This window comes from Cryptomeria japonica, chromosome 11 (assembly GCF_030272615.1).
Source record: "Cryptomeria japonica chromosome 11, Sugi_1.0, whole genome shotgun sequence".
NCBI classification, from domain to species: Eukaryota; Viridiplantae; Streptophyta; class Pinopsida; order Cupressales; family Cupressaceae; genus Cryptomeria; species Cryptomeria japonica.
Window position 1 is genome coordinate 520,696,220 of NC_081415.1, and position 19,450 is coordinate 520,715,669.

Genomic DNA, 19,450 nt, shown 5'->3' on the forward strand with positions numbered 1-19,450 from the left:
AAATAAGTATTATTTAAGTACTCTACTAAGAAACTCATCCCGCTATAAAAGCTCGCTCCAGTATAAAACCCTCTCCCCTACCATTACAAATTTACATATATTTTTCCCATTTGTTGGGGAAACCTACTACTAGTTGATCGGGAATTAGGTACCACGTGCGCCAATTTTCACCTTCCGTTTCTTTTATATATCCAGCCACTTCGATAACTATCCACGCATTGAAACACGGATCATGTTCTCAACGAGGGATCCATTCAATCAGTCTTTATTGACCGTCCGATGTGCTTTGGACCCCCGTCACCGTGAGATTATCCACAAGTTTATGTGGTTGGGAAAGCGAAGTATATATACGTTCAGTAGTTCTGCTTCGTGTTAGTCTGCAAACTGAAAGATTGAGAAGATATCAAGGTAGGCTTTCTAGTGTATGGATAGTTTTTGTCATTTTAAATGTAAATGTGAAGGGACTGAAGTTTTATCTATGATGAATCCTGTTATTTTTCTGATGCTTTTGGTTCCATAGTCATAAGGTTCTGTGTAGGCGTATGTATCATTTTTTTAAAGCTAGAGTTAAAGTGAAGAGGGATTAAAACCCACGGGCTTTCTGTTTTTTAACATACATACCAGAAGAGTTGAACCGCCTTATGGCATACTGGGTGTGACACAAGGTACTTTTATCAGTACTTAAAGAATTGATAGAATTTTAGGTGTTGTTCAAGAGGTTGTGGTGTAATTATAATGGAAGCTTTTTATAGAGCGTGACCCAAGTTCAGATCAAGATAAGATAGTGTAATGGATTGCACATTTCATTGGAGCTTGGCCCATGTTTTAAAATCTAAAATATGTAGTCCAAGGTAGCTTCATACAGTGCTATAGGCTGCCTGTAACCATACCCAAGATTTAGCAATCAATAAGCTAGGGCAGATGTTACAATTGCAGGGTGCATTTGAGCTTGGGCTACATTTAAATTTTTTAAGGATTTGGTACAAGGTATCTTTCCACAATTTGAAGGGCTGCCATCAGCATACCCAAGATTTAGCAATCAAAACAATATGCCTGAAATGTTCAGAATATTTCCAGTCCATCCAAATTATAAATCCAACCTCCTAATATTAGTGTTACCATTGTCTCATAACAAGGCATGTTTCTTGATATTAGAGCTACTAGTGCTATCATAACTGGGATTTTCACCATTAACATTGTAACCCATACTGGTAATCGATACGTAATCTTTATTTTTGTCAGTCGGTCTACCCAATACAGAGGAGCTTGAAAATAACAGCCAAAACTGTCCGATGCACAACTAATTAAAATAAACATTACTATAATTGAATTAAGAGCCCAAAGGAGCTTGACAACCACAGCCCAAGTTTTCCAATCCACAATTAGGAGATAAACAATACCATAATTAAATCGGAGAAACTGAGAAACAGTTTTGAAGTTGAAAATGCTCAGTACTTTCAGAAATACAATATGGAGGGAGCAACACATGACTTAACAAATGTTGTGCCATTTCAAAGCTCCTCCATGGCAGTGGAAGTGCCCTTCAAAAAAGGCATAGATGAAATCATATAGAATGTTAGATGTTGTCCAAGAGGTTGTGATGTAAATATAATGTAAACTTTTTATAAGAGCATGATCCAAGTTCAGATCACAATAAGATAGTGCAGGGATTGTAATTGCAGGGTGCATTTGAGCTTAGGCCACATTTTGAAATCTAAAGAATGTGATCCAAGGTGGCCTCACACCATGTTTAAGGCTTTCTTATACCTTACCCAAGATTTAGCAATCAAAAATTTTTTCCTGGGATGTCCATATCTTGGAAGAAAATTTCCAATCCATTCAAATTATAGAAATTCAACCTCCTAATACTAGATCTTGAAAATAACAGCCAAAACTGTTCAACTAACAAGCAATTAAGATAAACAATACCATAATTGACTTGAGAACCCAGTAGAGATTGAAAATCACAGCCAAAATGAGAATGTTATTCTAAAAAAAAAAATTGGCACACAAACATTGGTCTGCTCTGCATGGCAGATCAGGCAGCAATAAACTTCACACGAAAATAAGGAAATAGCAGAATAAGGAAGCGAAAGTTGTCCTAATGGGAGCTAACAGTATTCAGATTTGCCAAAATTGCAAATGGAAGAACAGAACTAACCAATCAGAACTTGATGAACCAAATTTCAATCTTCCAATGAATGCAACTTCCAAGAAAGGCTCAAATGTGAATAGAAGCGGGAATAAAGGAAAATAAAAAATAACTAAATTAATACCAAATGACATGCCTAATTCCAAGTATTGCGTGTGCTCTGAAATTCAACCCACTTCTCTGGAAATTGATGTTTCTTTAGTAGTAGAAGAAACAACAAGGATCTCCAAAAGGATAACCATTATCGGGAGGGTTATTGGCTGAAGGGTAAATAGAGAAGAAATCAGGAAATGGACAAAAGAAGCATGGTCAGAGGACATTTCCTTGCGTTTTCTTCTGAAACAATTTTTTCATCACTGAATTTAATTTGGAGGAGAGGGATAACATTTTGAAGAGATACCCTTGGTGGTGCAGTCCTTCTTTGGTTTACATTCAAAGGTGGATAAAAAAAATTTAATCCCTTAGAAGCGCAGCCATGTGAAAGAGGCTATTGGATTAGGCTATATAATCTTCTGTATGAGTATTGGACCAAAGATTGTTTGAGATTAATCGAAGGTATGATCAACATGGTTCTAGGTGTGGATATGGGGGACGAAGACTCTTATTTGTGGGAATAAAATTAATTTCGACAAACCCTATCCCCAAAATGATTAAATTAAGGGGCAGTGATGGGATTTGAGATCAGGCGGTGGAAGTTGAAGCAAGAAAGTTTTATTGCTTGAATTGCGAAGGCAGGAACCATTTGGAAAAGGATTGCCCTATTCCTCTCCCAAAAAATTGGGTTAAGAAGAACTCGCAAGAAGGAAAAAGTAACAGAGGAACACAAGAGAATGGCTAGTAACCCCAGAAGGGGCAAACAATGTTTTTGATCAAAAAATGAAGGAAGTGAATTTTAGGGCTCCCAAAAATGCAGCTATCTCAATCCCAGCAGAAGTCTCAGAATCAGAGACTACCTAGTCTTTGGAAGAAGGACAAATCTTGGACTCATTTGAAGAGGAAGATGGATCTAAGAAACAAAGCGAGGAAATGTAGCTAAATGACATTCCGGATATATCAAAGGCTTTGGTGTTGTATGAGTCAGTGGAGCCCAACTTGGTAGGCAACTTTGTTTTATTGAATTTCACAATAGAGAATGTCTTCGACGAACAAGAAAAGGAGATTCTGGAAGCCCTCACAAAAGCAGATCATCTTGTTCTTGGATTGGAGTTTGAATGTCCAAAAATAGACGAAATTGGAATTACAAGAAACAAGGACAATTAGTGAGACAATCAATTTGAAAATCGAAACTTCGAATAAGACTATCAAGAGATTAGGGAGGAAAACAAACAAAAGCGTGAGGAGGCAAATGAGTAGGGTTTCACAAGCATTAAAAAGTATATGACAAGATCCAAGGGAGGAGCCCCCTCCCTTGGAGAGCAACGAAGATCATCACATGGAATGTCAGGGGCTTAAATGCCCTTGACAAGATGCACATTATAAAGCGCCAATTGGAAACAATGGGACCGTAAATCTTATTGTTACAAGAAACAAAGCTAAGTCTGATGGAGGTAGACAAATTCATACACTATTGCAAAAGATGGAGCAGTTTGTTCCAAGAGGCCATTGGCTTGACATGAGGTTTGGGAATTATATGGAAGGTGAAGAAAGTCAATGTGAAGGAGGAGGAGAAAGGGCCGGGTTTGATGCTCCATAAGGTCACGGAGTATGATTCAGGTACTTCTTTCTTTCTATTTGACGTTCATGGCCCCATTAAATCGGAAGACAAAAGGATGCTTTGGACAGCCTTGGAAGAGAAAATTCAGAGATTGGGGAATGCAAAATGTATTCTAGGATGGGATTTTAACACAATTTTAGGCCTCAATGAAAAAAACGGAGGTCTGAATAGAATCTCAAATGCTATGAAGGATTTCCAAACATTTGTCGAGAACACATTTATAATCGGCTGTATCCCCAAAAATGGTAGATTTACTTGGACAGATAGAAGAGCAAGCTTTACGTCGATATTAGAAAGGTTGGACTGATTCTTTATCTCACAAAGTTGGATACAGGATGGGGTGGCTTATGATTTAGCTATTCTACTTGGAACAACCTCTGATCATTTCTCGGTTTCCTTAGAGATACTTGCTAGTGAAGGTCCCTCAAAGGGCTACTTGAAGTTTGAAAGTATGTGGCTAAGGGACATTGATTTAGTCAAGGAGATCGAGAAGTGGTGGAAAGAAGCTCCAAAGGAGATAGGCACTGTTAGTTATCAATTCCTCAAGTGACTAAACTACTAAAGTATATAAAGAACAAACCAAAAGAATGGAACAAAGAGAAGTTCAAGAATATTTTCGCAGAGTTAGCAGAGCTTAATGAAAAAGTTATCTCGAATGGGATGTTCCAGGCAGACTTTGTTCAGGAAAAGAAGTTGAAGGAGGAATACACTGAGATTCTAGCAAGGGAAGAAATTCATTGGAGGGACAAAGCTAGAGAAACTTGGCTAAAGGATGGGGATGCAAACACTAAATTCTCCCACTCTTTAGCAAATGCCAAAAGATGCTATAACAAAATCGCCTTAGTGGACAAGGGTATTGGTGTTATAGTCTCAAGTAAAGAGGAAATTAAGACAAAATCGGTGAAATTTTTCAAATCCCTTGTTGCTCCCGATGGATCAACAAATGTTTTAGTCTCGCAAGAATACCTAGAAAAGATCCCTCAGAGGATTGGTGACGAAGACAATGAAATGTTGTGGAACCAGTTAAGTTGGAAGAAGTTAAATTTGCTATCTTCCAGCTTGCCTTGGACAAGTCTCCTGGGCCGAACAGGTTCACGGCTCTATTTTATCAGAGCTGTTGGCACTTTTTGGGAAAGGACATCTGGGAATTGGTCGAAGATTTTAGAAAGAGGAGGAAATTTGTGAAAGATATTAATAACATAGTCATAGCATTAATCCCAAAAAAGGACACCTGCTCCTCTTTTGCTGATGATTGGCCAATTTTGCTATGTAATACAATCTAGAAAATTCTGGCAAAGGTGCTGGCTAATAGATTAAAAAAGGTTTTGCCACTTTTAATTTTTGAAGAATAGAATGGCTTCACTCCGGGGAGAGAAATCTTAGAGAATATTATAATTGCTAATGAAGCAATTCACTCAATTACATCAAGAATGATGAAAAACATGTTTATTAAACTTGATGTTAGCAAGGCAATACAATTGAGTTAGATGGAGATTTTTGTTGCTTATTTTCAGAGAAGGTTCGGATTTAAAGAGGATTGGATTCTAATGATATGCAAATGTATCTCCTCTGTCAGGTTTTCAATGGTGGTTAATGGCTCATTATGTGGCTTCTTTGAAGCAACCAATGGCCTCCGCCAAGGGGACCCACTGTCACCAACCTTATTTGTAATCATGGCAGAGGCATTGAGCCATGATATCAAATCCAAACATTTTGAAAGAAAGTGGATAGGGGTTCAAGCGGTGGAAGATATGGAAAACTTAACCCATGTCCAATTTGCGGATGACACTCTACTTATGGGAGAAGCCACTTTGAAAGAAGCAGCAGCAATAAAAGAAGCATTAGAAGAGTACACCCTTTTCTTAGGGCAAATAATGGATAAGGATAAATCTGTTATCACCTTCTTTAGTGTCAAGCCAGCTCTGAAAAGGAGGATAACCTAGCTGTTAGAGTTTCAAGTTAAAGAATTACCTTCAAAATTGCTAGGAGCTCCATTGTTTAAAGGTGGAGGTAATTCAAAACTATGGGAGAAGCTGGTTTCAAAATGTAAAAATAGAGCCACCTTGTGGAAAAATTAACGGTTGACTTTGGCAGGTAGGGTGACAATGATTAAAGTAGTATTATTGACAATACCAACTTATGTAATGTCTTGTTTCAGATTGTCTAAGAGAACTATCTCTAATTTGGAAGGGTCTATCGAAAAATTCCTTTGGGAGGGGGCTAAGGAAACTAAGAAAATTCCCCTTGTCCATTGGGAAAAGGCATGCGAATCAAAGGAGGTTGGGGGTGCAGTCTTATGAAGTATGGATAAGTAGAATTTGGCACTGGGTGCCAAGCTAGTTTGGAAAATCTACAAAGAGCCACAACACCTATGGTGTAGAATAAATTGAATAATACAGAGCAAATACCTTAACTCTATAGATTTGAGGCGGATATTAACAGTTGTCAATTCTATAAGAGAATCGATGGTTTGGAAATTCATTTGAGAGTGCAAGCCATTAATAACATAACATATTTCGTGGGAAGTTAACAATGGCAAGAGTGCAGAGTTTTGGTTAGACTCTTGGGACGACTATCCTCCGCTAAACACCTATGGTCTGCTTAATCTTATCACTCCACTCCAATAGCGAACCACATGTGTTTAGCGGAGGATAGTCGTCCCAAGAGTCTAACCAAAACTCTGCTCTCTTGCCATTGTTAACTTCCCATGAATTAATTGGTGCAAAAGTAAGTGATTACGTGATTCGAAAGCTAGGGGAAGTAGGGGAATAATGTGAACGGATTGACATGGAACAATTCCTGATCCTCAACAATATAAGAAAAGCGTTGAAAGAGGAATTGGTAAAGAAGAAGATAAGGTTAAATACCTTATACAAAAAACACAACATAATGATGTACGGTGGCTAGCATGGGCTTGTTGGGATAAATCAATCTTGCCAAAGGCTGGAGCTTTCTTTTGGACAACTATGCATGAACAAATGTTGACAGGTGATAGGCTCCAACGTATTGGCATTTCAGGTTCACAGTGGTGCACTTTATGCAAAGATAATGAGGAAACAACATATCATATTCTTCTCACTTGTCCTTTTGCCACCAAATGTTAGAACTGACTAATGGGGAGATCAAATTGGGCTAGCCCAAGACAAAATGATCTGAAGGAGTTCATTCTAGGTTGGTCGAGATTGAATAGACAAGCTTCATGGGCTAAGATCTGGACAATTGCTCCATCTCTCATGGTAGGCAACTATGGAGAGAAAGGAACAACCGGATCTTCAATAACAAGGAAAAAAGTGTGGAAGAGGTAATAAGGGGCTTTGAGGTGGGAATTAGTGAATTGTTGAATGCTAAATGTGGACTGCCCAACTCGTGGGCTTTCACAAATTGGGACAATAATTTAGTGAAGAAATGGTTTGGGCTGAAAATTTCAAATGGATCAGGTTTTGTAGTCAAAGATAATAAGAGGAATGAAGCCAAATGGCATGCTCCATTTGAAGAAAGATACAAAGTTAACTTCGACGGGGCTTCAAAAGGAAACCCAAGGGAGGCTAGAGTGGGTTGCATTATTTGCAACAAGGTTGGTTCATTGGTTTGGGTGTACTCAAGGAAGATAGGTCAAGCTTCTAACAATAAAGCAGAAACTGAATCTTTAGCAAGGGGTGTCAGTCTTTGTAAATCAAAAGGCTTAACCAGAATTGAGTTCGAGGGAGATTCCCAAATAATTATTAATGCAGTGAACAGGAAAAGCATTTTGAATTGGAAATTAAAGGGATGGATAAAGCAAATCTGGAAGGACCTAGAGGATTTTGAGGAATTTTAGAAAAGCACATTTTTAGAGAAGTGAACAGGGCTGCAGATTTCCTGGCAAACATGGGAGTCTTGCAGAAAAATTTTGGGCAAGGAGGTTGTACTCTGGCTGGGATTAGAAGATATAATCAACTTGGATCGTCCTCCTTGATTCAATGAGGCGCAGCATACAGGCCGCTTGACAAAATATTTTCAGCCTGCACAATGAAATGCCCAAATAAAGGCGGATAGTTCACATGCCAACAAGAATATAGCCCGAGTACACAAAAAGGATTTGTTCAAAGATTGCTAGTCCGATTCTTGCTCTTCCTTTCCTTTCGATTAGAGCTGTTTGTTTATTAGAAAATTGTAGTCCTTGTTTGTAGTTAATGGATTGCATTACGTGGATTCAGATTTTCAGACTCATTGCCTTGTTATTAAAAAACCCAGTCTCCAAACTTTTCGACGAAGGATTATAAAAAGGGACAATGGTGGGTATTTCCCCACAAGCTGCATGATGGTAGAGGAAGAAAATATAGAATGTTAGTTTATGAAGGAAGGCATGGAGGATGTCATGGAGGAAGACAAGGATTTGTAGGTGAAGAGGTTGTTTATCAATTAAGATAAATAAGAGATGGTTGATGCATTCATAGCCAGCACAGGGAAGGACCTTTGGAGCTCTGGTCATGTGCATGATGAAACAGTACACCATATTGTGTTTGAGAATGTGATTCATATCATGGGCCATGATCTTGGGGGCTTGTCTTGCTAAACGCCGTTCCTGAAGAAGTACACAGGCAGTTGGAGCTTTGCTCAGATACAATGGAGTTATGTCCATCTTACGGATTCATTGCATGAATCTTTGATGTGGCAGGTGTGGTGAAGAAGAACTCTGTCACTGCTCAAGCATCGGTCCTATACAGAGAAGGACTGGAAAGGAAGTTCTTAGGAACTTTTGGTCATCTTTAAAGACACATGGAGATTTACTCTCCCCAATCTAGATTGAAAGGGCCTTGAGTTCGCTTCTGGAATGATGTATTTGATGCAACTGCGTGATCACTGAGTTGATCCCAGTTGATGATATGTAAACTCCCTCATTTATTGGGAGCTGCCCTCTTTTAGCAGCACTTATCTTTTAAAAAAAAAAGAAAAAAAGGAAAACCACAGCCAAAACCATCCATTTTACAATTAAGAGATATACAATACTGGAGAAACTGTGAAACAGTTTTGAAGTTGAAAAATTCAAGTACTTTCAGAAATCCAATATGTGGGGAGCGATGCATGGCTTAAAGACCCAAAGAAAGGAAAGCAGACCCCCTTTGGATACTAAATGTTGTGCCAGTTCAGAGTTCCTTCAAAGCAGTAAAAGTGGCCTTAAAAAATGTCATAGATGAAAGAAAAGTGAAATCAGCTACACATAAATACCTTGGTGGAAGAAAAGCAGATAGAAATGAAATAAGTTTCCCATATTATCCTTATCTGGGGTGCTTGTCTGGTTGAGTAATATGAGAGCCATGCTTAATCTCCTGGGCTGCCTTGATTTCCTTGTACGCTTTATATATCCCTCCTGCATGATGGCCTTCAGAGAACCATAGATGTCAGATGCAGTCTGCTGCATTTATTCTTTCCGAGTTCTCATTTCCTCATGCTGCACCTTCATACCACAGACTTCATCAATCAAAACATTACACACTTCATCAATCAAAATATTACACAGTGGTATCCAGGTACATGATATCATGTCTGACCGTGAAACCTAAAATTCTTAATTCATTGACCAAATTTCATTAGGTCTGAGCTTTTTCCTCCGTCTATTTAATGCAGCACTTTTCCAAAAATGTTTTCATTTTCTGTTGCTTTGAGACATCTGCCATTGTAATATCTTCCTCTAGTTTCTTCTAATAATTGCTGATCTCTATGGTCCTCCATCAAGTCATTCCCATAATGATTTCCAGTGCTCACGGTCCTGCCTATTTTCATAGATAAGGAAGAGAATGGAAAATTAATAGTGATTATAGCCAGATTTGAGGGAGGAGGCTCAATCCTTTTTTCCTTTACTATAGCAGTCTTCACAAGAGGAATTTCTGTATTCAAAGCAATTTTGCAGAGGAAGAGCTTTCACTCTTTGTAATTCCTTTCACAATCTCATACATGGTAACTTTGAAGTTCACAATGTGCTCACAAGTCACTTAACAGTTACTTGAACATGAAATTTGTCCATTCAGATTCTTGAGAATAGACTGGTAAGCATTGTGATGGCAATAAAAAACCATTATTCTTGTACCAATGAGAATCTTTGTTGCGGCAAAACTTACCTTTGTCCCCTTCTTAAACACATTATTGCTGCCCTTGGTATTGTTGGGTTCCTCATAATGCCTCAATCCACAATCTGTCACTGACTACTGATCTGCCTCAATGTTATCAATCCTGAGATCTTTTCCCCTCTTTTCAAAATGCCCAAGTGATTCCACATGGCTTGCTTTAAACTTTCATGTTTTTCTTCCCATTGTTGCAACATACTTTCACTTGTCACGCCCCTTTTATTGTAATTTTTTAATTAACTGCTAGATTCTATCACCATTCTCATCTCACTGCTACTAGAATAACCTGATTTAGGTAGTGGCAAATGCCAACTTCTGCAGTAACAGGATTTTTTGGGAAGGCCCAATTTCTGGATTCCCAAATATGTATGAGCAAGCCTCACAAAGTTTTTGGCAATATGTATTATCCCATGCCAAATTTCACCAAAGGCTTTGCACTTTTTCCATTTCAATGAATAGGTATTGTTTCAAACAGTTTGCTTGCATGTATGGCATGTTTATTGCAGGTCTGAGTGTTTCAGTTTGCAATGGTTTAATACAGCACTTCTGAGATTCGCATTAGAAATAAATGGCAATTTTTTATCAAAAGAGAATTTTATATTCTCAACATGAAAACTACTGCAATACTGCAGATTACATAAGTAATTGGAAGAAGAAATCTGTTACAGAATTTCAGAGATATGAAACTTTCAATTTCTGACCTTGTAGACAGCATTGACTACTTTGCTGTAAGTGCTGGTATGTGCACTGAATGAACAGCAATTAGAATGCAGAGACTATGCCAAAGGAAGATGCCAACCACATAACCTGTTCACCAAGTATCTTGCCTCTAATCAATCCAGCAATCAATAGAATGCCTTTAATGTGCCATGGATATTTATGTCCCCTTTCCTTATGATCAGCAACTATTGCCAGCAACTCCACATCCCAGTTGGAGTGACCTTTAAGCTATCGACCCTGCTCTCTTCTATACACCCAGCATTTCCTAGTGCAAGATACAGCCACGCACCTCTTATTGGGCCTCTATTCGATCTCCGAACTGTTGATGATTGTAGCTGACTAAGGCCGACTCACAAATATGCTAGTAGTCTACGACTTAGCATATTTAATATATGCGATCCTTGTTTGGGCCGACCTTATGAAGAGGTGCTTCATTAAATGTAAATATAAAATGCAATTAAGTGTTTGTAAGGCTGACTAAGGTAAGTTTGCCACCTCATTGAATAAGTCATGTTCTTTCATAGAGGGCTGACCCTTTGTTAAAGGGTACCTCTCACATATATATATGAAATGCGATCTCATTCATTCTAGCAACTAATCGAATTCAAGAGCAGATCGATATATAAGAGCAGACTGAATATATTGGAAGAACAAGATCGAACCATCAGAAGAGCAGGTTATCATACATAATCAGGGCAGATCGTCTTGGTGGAGGCAAACCAATTAAGGGTAGATCTATCTTGTATAGAAGGCAAACACTACCTATCATTGTCTTATTGTGCTTCAAGGAGTGAAGCGATCTGTATAGGCCCTTATTATTGGCCATTGTAAAAGCTTCGTGCTGTTCTTATTTAATATATATACAGAGATAATTGCTGCTGGGTTTTTCTCCCTCGAGTAGGAGGGTTATCCCAGGGTATCTTGTTGTGTTCATTGTTCATTGTGTTGCCTTTTCTAATTGCTCTTAATCTGATCATAAAAACAACACAAACGCCTCAGGAACTCAGCAATAAGCAGCAGCTATTATAGGCAGGGATGTATATCTGTAATACCTCCTTACTTGCCCCAAATCTGGTTACCTTGAACAGAAATAAAATAAACCAAACACTCAGCACCTCTTTATCAATGCATAGACTTCCGCCATTACCAGCAATGACATTGCCCTATCTTAACATTCATTTTTTCAAGGTGTCCAAGCTCTTATAGGGAAACTTCAAACAAACCAAAGCTCTGAAATTAGTCTGAAGAACAAACAACACAATCTTCACAAGAGGATCATTAATGGTGTTCAAAACTGAAAATGTTTCCAAATACCCAAACTCTGAAACTGATTCAAACAATAACTTATCTTTGAAATCTTTAGCACCTTTGCAAACCATGCCTGAATCCACCTTTGAATTTGCACCAACGAATGAGGGTTTTCGTCCCTGCTCAAAACCTTCAGCACTTTGTCAATTCCTATATGAAATTGCTTTGATGAAGGCAGAGGGTTTTCATCCTTAGCTTCAAGAAATCATTGGGTTTGGCAGAGGGTTTTCATTCTCAACTTCAAGAAACCATTGGGGTTTTCATCCCGTTGTCACAAGCACAAATCTCCGAATCTCTCTAGAGAGATAAACAAGCTTCTGAATCTTGTGTATTTTCAAATGAGACCCCCAGCCTTATTTTATAACCCTCCGAGAACTTTTGGAAAGTATAGTATAAACTATAAAGTCACTATATAAATTAAATAAGCCATATTACTCTAAAAAGTGATTTATTTCAATAGTTAATTATTTCTGGGCACTTTAGTCACTTGAAGCATCCAACATTTAAAACTTTTAATTCTCATTCCAACTAGCTATTTGTTGTGATGTATTCACACATCGCCCCATTGCAAATGGGGCCCCTACTTTTTTTGCTTTGTGGGGTTTTGCTTTCTAAGTTTTAGAGTTTTGTCTATTAGCCTTTGCTTTTCGAGTGTTGCCAGAGGGATCACTAGGATGGCAGGCTCTGCTTGAGCCAGGGTGAGTCCGCGGGGCCCCAAAATTAGGGTTTCTTTGAGAGTCTTCCTTAGGGTCTGGTTTTGCTCTTGTTGCTAATTGTGTCTTGCTTGGTGAGTGAGTATCATTCTTGAAGGTCCGAGCTAGGTCAAGTTGGTGAGTGATGAAGTCTGGAATGTCATCCTGATCTTCAAATGCCCTGAAATTTGGCCAAGTCTGGAATGTCCTGATCCTAAAATTTGGCTAAGTCTAGAATGTCCTGATCCTGAAATTTGACTAAGTTTGGAAAACTAAAGAATCCTCCAAAAACTAGATTTTGCAATATAACTCCTGGAGGTCCGAAACCACTCTCAAACATCCTGACAGTATATATGGAATATAACTTAAAGTCACTTATACTTAAATGTTATATTCCATAAGATGATCCTGACGGAGAGACCAAAATGTCCAATTTCGCTCCTGACCCTTCCAAAGGGTCTAAAGCGAATTTCGCTCCTGACCCTTCCAGAGGGTCCAAAGCGAAATTCTTGAAAACCTCATTTTCTCCTTTGTTTAGACCAACGTTCTAGTTTTGAGGTGATGAGATGTGAAAATGTGAAGGATTTTGGCCAAGATTAGGAATTTCGCTCCTGACCCTTCCAAAGGATCTAGAGAGAAAATCCTTATAAACCTCAAATTCTCACTTGTCAAGACTAATTTCCTAGTTTCTAAGGCATGTTTGGAGGTATTTTTGAATGTTCTAGCCTTAGGGAGTGAGTAAAGATGAAGGATTCTAGCCCAAAAGATGAATTTCGCTCCTGACCCTTCCAGAGGGTCCAGAGCAAAATTCTTGAAAACACTCATTTTTCCCTTGGCTAAAGTCAGGATCTCGGTGGAAATGCAAGAGGAAGGATCTATGTTTGCCTCCCAAAGATGATTGGAGTTGAAAAGGTCAAGAAACAAGCTCAAAACATGATTTTCACTCCTGACCCTTCCAAAGGGTCCAAAGCAAAAATCCTTATATCTCTTATTTCCTTCCTTGTTTTGGCTAGGCGTTGACATGATGGGGGATGAATTGGTATGTTCTTGCCTTGAGAGGGAGTTGGATAATTTTGAAGATCAAGATTTTAGCCTAAGAGTGATTTTCGCTCCTGACCCTTCCAAAGGTTCCAGAGCGAAATTCACTATAAACTTCATTTGCTACTTGATTTGGGCATCAATCCTTGTTCCTTAGGTGGAAAATGATCTAAGTTTGCTTCTTGAGGTGGTTTGAAGTTTGAAAAGTGAGTGATCAAGCCTAAACTAAGATTTTCGCTCCTGACCCTTCCAAAGGGTCCAGAGCGAAAATCCTCCTAAGGCTCATTTCCTCCCTAGTTTGACCAAATTTTGATTTGCAAGGCATCTTGAAAGGAAGGATGGACATATTTTGCCATTGGAAATGTTTGAAAGCATTGAAAAGTGAAGGATTTTGAGCCAAATAGTGAATTTCGCTCCTAACCCTTCCAAAGGGTCCATAGCGAAATTCCTAAAAATACCTATTTTTCCATTGGAGGAGGTCAAGTCCTTGGTTCTTTGTGGCATGAATGGAAGTGGGATAGTATGTCTTTGCCTCTTGAGGTGGTTTGGAGTTGGAGAAATGAAAAATCAAGCTCAAATCATGATTTTCGATCCTGACCCTTCCAAAGGGTCCAGAGCGAAAATCTTCATGGATCTCATTGTCTTCCTTGTTGAGACAAGTTCTTAGTGTCCAAGGCATGTTGGAGGAAGGATAGACATATTCTTGCCTTGAGGAATGATGGAAAGTAATAAAAGATGAAATATCAAGCCTAGAATGTGAAATTCGCTCCTGACCCTTCCAAAGGGTCCAGGGCGAAATTTCACCAAAACTGCCTTTTTTCCAATTTTGTGTCAAGACAATTGCAAACTAAAGTGAATTGGGATGGAAGAGGTCCTTAGGAGTAACTTCAAGTTGCTAGGAATCATTGAAATTGAAGGAATTAAAGCTTAAAACAAGATTTTTGCTCCTGACCCTTCCAAAGGGTCTAGAGCGAAAATCCTAAAATCCACCTATTCCTTTCACATTTGTGTCAAGTTAGGCCTAGACAAAGATGATAGAAGCCCTTGAGATTGCCCTTGAATGGATTTTTGTCCCTGACCCTTCCAAAGGGTCGAGGGCGAAATTCATTATAGGTCCTGTCCCTGGCCATGATTTCTAGCGAAATTCTCTTTTCTAGTCACTTTGAGGTCAAGCAAAATGTTGCAAGCATGGGAGAGGGATCCGAGGATAATAGTCCAAGTAAGCAAAGTGAAAAGAATGGAATTGAATGAGGATAAACAAGCAAATCATGAAATTCGCTCTTGACCCTTCCAAAGGGTCCAGGGCGAAATTGTGCAAAACCTATCTTTTCCCTCAAATTTATGCGAAGTCTAGTGTGGTTCAAGATTAGAGGTGTCCTTAGGCATGTCCTTGAATTGTCAAGAGTCATCAAATATGAAGAAATGAGCTCAAAACAAGAAATTCGCTCCTGACCCTTCCAAAGGGTCCAGAGCGAAAAACACTAAAACCATCCTTTTCTCCAAATTTTGTGCTAAGTCAGGCCTAGACTAGGGTGAGAGAAGCTATTTGGAATGCCTTGGAAAGATGTTTATCCACCAAAGATGCAAATTTTGAGCTAAAATTGGAATTTCGCTCCTGGAAGGGTCCAGAGCGAAATTCTGGATAGGTCCTATCCCTGGCTAGTTTTTTGAGCGAATTCTCCTTTTTGGGCCTTGTGAAGATCGAACCAATGTTGCCAAGTTGAGAAGTGGGTTCAATATGGGGGATTCCAGATGAAGTGAAGTGAAGAAAGTGAAATTTAGTGTGAATAGGCAAGCAAAAAGTGAATTTCGCTCTTGACCCTTCCAAAGGGTCCAGAGCGAAATTCATCAAAGTCACTATTTCCTCTGTGTCAAGACAAGATTTTGATTCCTAAGGCATGAAAAGACTGGAAAGAGGTTGTTTAAGCCTTGCAAGATGAGTTGAAGTGAAGGAAAACAAGCAAAGAGAGAAATTCGCTCCTGACCCTTCCAAAGGGTCCAGGGCGAAATTCTCCAAATCAACCATTTTTCCCTTGAGTGAAGCTAAAATGTTGATACCTATGGCATGGTTGAGGTTGGAGTGAGATATTCTTGCCTTGTAGGGTGAATTGAAGTAAAGGAAGTGTAAAATAAAGCATAAAGAAGGAATTTCGCTCCTGAACCTTCCAAAGGGTCTAGAGCGAAATTCTCATTATCACCTAATTTGCCCATGTGAGAAGCTAAAAGGATGGATCCCTAGACTTTGTTGGACTAAAACAAGCATATGCTCACCTTCCGGAGGATTTTGGAGTGAAAAAATGGGGTAATTGAGGCCTAATCAAGAAAATCGCTCTTGACCCTTCCAAAGGGTCTAGGGCGAAATCCTTAGGGAAGCCTATTCTTCACCTTGTTTGGGCCAGGCAAAGTGCTGGTTGTGAGGTAATGTTGAAAAGAGGTCTAAATTGGCCAGGAATGCAAATTTCGCTCCTGACCCTTCCAGAGGGTCCAGGGTGAAATTCTTATAGGGCCTGTCCCTGGGGAGAATCTTGAGCAAGCTTCGTTTTAATATCTTTTGTTGATGATTTAAGGTGTAAAATGCTGTGTTAGAATAAATATATTATGTGTCCTTAATCATCTCTTGGTTTGTCTTGCAGATGAAAGAAGACCAAGCCAGGACAAGGACGACCTTCTCCAGTCTAGCATCATCAAGGACGACATCTTCCAGTCCAACATTTTAAGGAAAGGTACACCATCCATCTTGCACATCAAAGACAAAGGAGGTTAAAGCAAGGGTTTGTTGAAGAAGCCAATAGTTTCAGAAGAGTTAATTAAAGTTAGCTTCTTAGCATCATCAAATTGAGCATCTACCAAGTTACAAGTTTCAGACAAGGTGGCATCCCAGTCATCACTCCTCCAGTCGGATTGGTCCACCTCAGCGTGTCCAGATTCAATGTACCTGACTCATTGGGGATGGCACAAACTTCGATGTACCTACCCTGGTTCTCCATTAGTCGAATATTCCAGAGAAGACATGTGTCCAAATAATGCAATTATTTCATTGGCCAGAATTGAGTTTGTTGTAACAAACCCTAATTAGGGTTTTCATTGTAAGATCTCGGCCATTGATTTCAAGTTGATTTGAGCCATCGATTTGTATTGAGGGTGCTATATAAGCCCTGGCTCCTCATTTGTAAAGGCTAATAGTGAGTCATTAATAGTTAGAAGGTGAATAGTTAGTTGATAGAGGTTAGAATAGCTAATGATTGATAACAAATAGAATAGCAGTTAGAATAGAATAGAAAGAGAAGGCAAAGATCGTTGCCAAGATGATGTTGTAAAAGACTTGTAAACTTCATTGAAGAAATGGTGAAATCTATGGGTCGATTCAACAATTTGCATGGTCTCTATACTTCTCAGATTTGATTTCATGTTATTAGATGAGTGGAAGAAATGTGTTTGATTGATGGTGAAATTTTTATATCCATATTACTAGCAGTTTGTTGATTGCAGACTTGCCTTGTGTAGTCAACTGGAATCATTCAGCTTAAGCTTAACTTCAATTGTCGCTTCTTCATTGATATGCATCAGCCTGATGGTGTCTATGCCTGTAGCGATGATCTGAACATCATAAAGCTTTCCTTCGAAGATCGCACTAACCTTGTGGAGATGGTCCTGGGATGTCAAGACAAGACTTAGTTAGAATTTCATCAAAGGTCATTCATTGCTCCTACATTCTTAGTGTCAGAATTAGATCCTTCCCTCACCCTCATCCTTTTTTCCCTTTTTTCAAAATCTAGACTAGTGAAATCCTATGTTACCCGGGGACGTGTCCCCGATATTTTTTTCAGCCGTCCTCGTCTCGGGGACGTCCCGGGGACAGGGGACTCCTAGGGGACGTCCCCATAAATTCTGCATATAGAAAATGAATTTTGACAATGAATTATATAAGCAATTTGACTTTGACTCTTAATTTAACACAAATTTGCCATAAGAACTCTACTAGTTCTTATATGTTAAGGTTCTATAATGGATATGTGCATGTTTTATCCATGTTTTCATACGAATATTTTAAATTTCCCTATTTATTTTAATTTTCCCTACTTTTATATAGCCGTCCCCAAAATTGGCAAAAAAAATCACTGTCCCGTAAACGCGTACCCCCGTCCCCTGCCGTCCCTGTCCCGGAAACTTGGGGTAACATAGGTGAAATCCTGTGTTCTAGTAATATTCAAAGCGAATCAGACATTTAGTCATCAAGTGTAAGTCCCCTTGTGATTCCAGCAAAATCACATCATACCACAGAGAGCTTATCCACGAGTAGAGAACCTACCTACAAGAACCTTGGAGTTGCCTCGACTGATCCTTCTGCGAGATCTTCAACAGTCGGGAAATTTTGCTCAAGAGAGGATAAGGTACCTTTAGGTATTTTATTCTGTGTTTGGTCGTGTACAAAATACACATCAACACTATTATATTAAGGTACCTTTTTAATTATTTTAATAAAATTTTGCAACCTTAGTAAATAATTAAATTAATAGCTCAATATTACACCTGAGTTGTAGAAACTGTCAAATTGCATTGGAATCAAAAACTAACTGCACTGGAGTGATAGTGATGGCGAATAATGAGAATCAGTCCCAATTGGATTACTTACTATAAATAGACATTGTCTCCAAGAATCTTGGAAAACACACTAGAAGCCAGAAATAACTTCAAAAAGTTACATGTGAGTCCTCTAGACCATCTAAGCTCATTGGCAACATCAAATCATAGCAGCAAAAATCGTTTGGGGAAAAATCGGCAAACCAAAAGTATAAGATTTTTTGAAAAAATCCACAAAAATCGGAATAAATTGGATTTAAAAAAAACATAAAAAGTAGAAAAAGAGAAAAACTATTTTTTTAAAAAACTTAAAGGGCATTTTCATGGCATAGAGATATAGAGAGCAAATAAAATAGAGCTTAACCCATGAATTGTAGAAAATATTTTTTTGTTGTTTATATTCATATTGCTGATTACGTAGGCAAATATTCAGTTGACTTTTTAAGAGGGCTGTCACCAAATACACCAAATAGTTGTCTAAGTCTGAGATAAATATTAGCTAAGTCTATGAAGTAATTGAGATCAAAACTTAACAGACAACAATCCAACTACTGTTAGGAATTTAGTAAAAGTGGAAGCCTTTTTGAAGTGATCCAAGAATTTCATTGTGATTGAGGCAAGGAGTTTTGTAGGCTTAATTCAAAATTTTAGAAAGCATATCAAATCATTTTCCACAGTTGCAAAAAACTGTAGAAAAATAGATACAAATTACATAGGCAAATATTCAGTTAACTTTTAAAAAGGGCAGTCACTAAATACACCAAATAGTTGTCTAAGTCTGAGATCAAAGATTAGCTAAGTCTACTAAGTAGCTGAGGTCAAAATTTATCAAACAACGATCCACCTATTGTTAGGAATTTAGTAAAAGTGGAAGCCATTTTGAAGTGATCCAAGACTTTCATTGTCATTGAGGCAAGGAGTTTTCTAGGATTAGTTCAATATTTGAGAAAGCTTATCAAATCCAAAGTTCCCAGACTCGGACTCGGCTCTAACTCGGCTCGTGACTTGGCAATGACTCGGCAACGAATCGACAAAATAAGAAAACCCTTGAAATTTAGAGATTTTTAACGATTTAAAACTTGTTTCATACACCCATTATTGAAATAAGCTTAAAGACACTATAACATCATCAAATAGAAGC

General features: G+C 38.5%; 1 protein-coding gene across 1 annotated transcript in view; it reads left to right on the top strand.

The window, feature by feature from the left end:
• The first annotated feature begins 225 nt into the window (after window positions 1–225).
• Window positions 226–19,450, top strand: part of LOC131070501 (ATP synthase subunit delta, chloroplastic) — a 38,195-nt gene continuing 18,970 nt past the window's right edge. Inside the window, exon 1 of the mRNA XM_058006067.2 lies at window positions 226–408. The gene's annotated coding sequence lies outside the window, so the exon portion shown is untranslated. The remainder of the gene's footprint in view (window positions 409–19,450) is intronic.